Raw genomic sequence first — 3,758 nt, forward strand, 5'->3', positions numbered from 1 at the left:
GGCAAGCGAGGGAGTCGGACTGGCAAGCGAGGGAGTCGGACTGGCAAGCGAGGGAGTCGGACTGGTAAGCAAGGGAGTCAGACTGGCAAGCAATGTAGTCGGACTTGCAAGCAGGGGAGTCGGACTGGCAGGCAGGGGAGTCGAACAGGCAGGCAGGAGAGTCGAACAGGCAGGCGGCAGAGTCGAACAGGCAGGTAGGAGAGTCGGACAGGTCGGCGTCAAATCTTCCCGGGGACCCCATTCAAGGCACAGCAATGGCCACGACATGCGGGGCCGTGGTTCGAATGGGCAGGGAAGGTGACCTCACTGGGCGCTTGCCAAACGGCGTCCTACAGCTCTCCCCAAATTGTGTTGGGATCGTTCGCTGAGTTCAAATCTTGGCTGGTTCATTCTGTCACGAGACCGGACCAGATCGGAGTCAGGAGGCAGGAAGGGTGAACTCATTCGCGTTAACGATCAGTTACTTTTATTAAGGAAATAAAAGTTGTCCAACACTCAGGGACAAAAACAAAAACAGGCTTACAGGCAAACAGGAACTCAGACTAGGAATACTCACAAAACAAGCTTTTACTCAGAACGGGCAAACACAGGATTCCTCAAGTCAGACAGAACAAATTAATGCAGAACAGAAAACGCAATGAACCAGCTACCAGCAATCCCCAAAACCCCCCTTAAGAAGCACACACGCAAATTAGGCGATCTGCTACAGTCGGTGCCCAGGGGGCGGGGCCAGCCGGTCGCCACGGCGACCATGCTGGACATGACAATATCTGAAACATGTGATGTTGTTTTATATTTTGTCCATCAATATTTGTGAAATAACTCAAAATTGTCTGTCAGCTTCCTTGTACTGCTTCTCCCTGGTTGCGCTCCTTCCAGATGTGTATTTTAATATTTAAAGATTTAACCGATCACATTTCAGCCATTAGTTGTTGCTCGGCTCAGAAATCTACCTTGAGGCCTTTACATAAAATTCTGATGTTCGCAAAAGCAGTTTTTAAGAAAGCTGTTGGTTTAGCCAATCGGATTCCGATTTAACATCTGAATGCCAGCTAAAGGGCCTAAAGAAACGTCAATGTTTTCACAAACTATGACTGGCTAGGATGCAGCAATCCACCAAATTGATTGCTCCGACATCAGTTAAACAAGGAAATATATTATGTTATTTGCAAAAGGTCAACTCCGAATCGAGAGGCTACCCCGAGCGGACCACGTTGTCGGCATCTAGTTTCGTTGGCTGCCATTGAGGGCCATTGGGTGCCATTGAGTGCCATTGGGTGCCATCGAGCGCCATTTAGTGCCATTGGTCACCACTGGGTGCCATTGGATGCTGTTGGACCAAATCAACTTTACTCGACTCGAGTCCCCACAAATTAAATAGGAAATTTTACTTTCAAGAGCCGTCACATAGACTGCTTACCAGTCGATATTTCTCACCTCCAGCTTCAGCATTCAAGTTTGTGCATGCAAACAACTACAAATATATAAAAAAAGGTATTTGCTGGCTGTTGTTTTTGTCTGTATATATCAGCCTTTTGTGAACTTTCTATGAAGTCACTATCTTTGATTTTTGCATTTCGGAGATGGAATATGAGCTTGCTCTGTCCACTCCACGCATCGGCCCGGTATTGCAGTACCTCCGGGAACGGTGCATTCGCAATGATCGCAGCAAGGCTTTAGGGCTAGGACCTTAGCTTAGCCTTTTGGCTGAGAGTAAGTGTCCCGGCTCCTAGGCTTTGTAGCGTATTATGAACTGACCGATAACGGATAATGGATAATGAATAACGAATATAGATCAATAACCTTTAAAAACCCCCGTTTGTATGTGCATTTAAAGTTACAGTGACTTTATTTGTAAACGTACAGTAAGTGCAGTAACAGTGTGTTCCTCATTGTCAACCTCAGCCGGTTTCTCCTCAATGGTTGCAATCAATTGATTACTTAAGGCCTTATTTAGGAACCGCATACAAAAAACAACACTACAACTAATTACCAAACAAAAATGACAAAATATTTGCACCCAAAAAAACAAAAGCAAAAAAACAGATACAATAGGTAGATAGGTCAATACAATAATGTATATAAACATGTGTCCAAAGGGAGTAGGCTGAAGCAAAAGCTTTTCAATGCCTATCCCCATTCCATTTTTTTCTTACAGGGAAGAAGTATTTAAATCAAATCGATAACACAGCACCATTCCCCACAGGGAATATTTGAAAAAAAAAAAACATTTCAAACTTACAATTTCACACAAAACTGATAAGGACAAGTACTAACAATGGTCAGGACAAAATACAAACAATGTTAGGGACACAAGACCAAGAACAAAATGCCAACAATAGTGAGAGAACGTATATCACAGGGCCAACTAAGACCCTTGAAGTGCATACTGTGACCAGACCAGCTGTAAGTAGATTAAGTAAAACCTGGGTATATCTTTGCATTGCTTTAGATGTGAAGTCTGACTGTTACAGAGTTTGACAACACACAAACACACCAAAACTTTTACGCGTTATTAGAATTCTAGGTATTTTAAATTCTCTATAACCTCTCAAATTATGAGCCCTTTCTTGATTTTTAAACATTTTATATAAATGTATTTGCAAAATGTTGTTAAAAGCTTTAAATTAGATAAAACTGTTATATATTTGACAAGGTCCTGACATTTGAACAACTTGGACTGCAAAAACAGCTCATGCTTATAATCCGGATACCCAGCCTTGTGAACAATCTGCAGTGCTTGCTTTTGTACTGTAACAAACGATTCCACTGTATTTTGATAAGTGTTGCACAAGATGTCCCCACAAGATGTAAATTATGAAAGCACCAAGGTAAGGTACAACAAAGGTACGAATTGCATCCTTAATCAAGGAATGCTTTTACTTAGTTAGAAACTGAAAATCTTTTGGAGATTTTGAAATTCCCCTTTAATAATGATAATAATTGTTACAAATATAATGTGGCACATATTTACTTACGGCAAGATGTACTATGTAGACTTCCGTGACAATATTTGAAATCTACGATAATGTTGTCATCTGCTACCAAAGACCAAGATGGTTCGCCTAACCGTTGCAACCGATTTTTCACCTCATTTTTCTCAATGTTTCTTCACAGGTTTCATTGAGCACCACGCCACAAGAGAAACGATAGGATCTAGTTTTCCAACCATTGGCCCGCTGCATGGTGCTGTGTAATGTTGCGTCTCTAATTCCTCCAACCAGTCAAGTTTGCTAATGATGTTGAATTGCCACAGTGGGGCATCTGATGCTCACTCTGGGGACGGTGCAGTTGCCGGTGATGATGGGTGCACCTAAGCAGAAATAATGATATGCTAATGATTGCTGAGGCACGGCACTACTATTAACGGGGTTCTACTGGTCATTGGGGACATACCATCAACAGTGAGTTCTCACAGAGATCACTACTCCTCCTCACTTTAGTAACCCGTAAAAGCACAAAGACTCAATGGGAACAAAGAAAAATGTAATGCATCAAGGTCAAAGTATATAGACACACCCACTTTTAGATAAAAAATATTATTCCATTTTGCACCCCTGCTCGGATCAAAACGAAACACACTAAACTGAATTAAAACATGTATAACCATTGGTGGACAGTATGGGCCTGCAAGGTCTTCTCTGCTGGCCCAAAATATATGAATCATGTGATGTTAATTACAGTGTAATTTGCCCATAAGTACTTACTAAATAATTCAATATTGACTGTCAGCTTCCTTTCATTGGGTCTCCCTAGTT

The 3,758-nt window shown here is 42.0% G+C and overlaps 1 pseudogene; it reads left to right on the plus strand.

The window, feature by feature from the left end:
- Nucleotides 1-1,524: 1,524 nt before the first annotated feature.
- LOC148373869 (U2 spliceosomal RNA) lies at nucleotides 1,525-1,659 on the plus strand (annotated as a pseudogene).
- Nucleotides 1,660-3,758: the final 2,099 nt, after the last annotated feature.

This window comes from Urocampus carinirostris, chromosome 1, assembly GCF_059441175.1.
Source record: "Urocampus carinirostris isolate Australia breed hairy pipefish chromosome 1, RoL_Ucar_1.0, whole genome shotgun sequence".
NCBI classification, from domain to species: Eukaryota; Metazoa; Chordata; class Actinopteri; order Syngnathiformes; family Syngnathidae; genus Urocampus; species Urocampus carinirostris.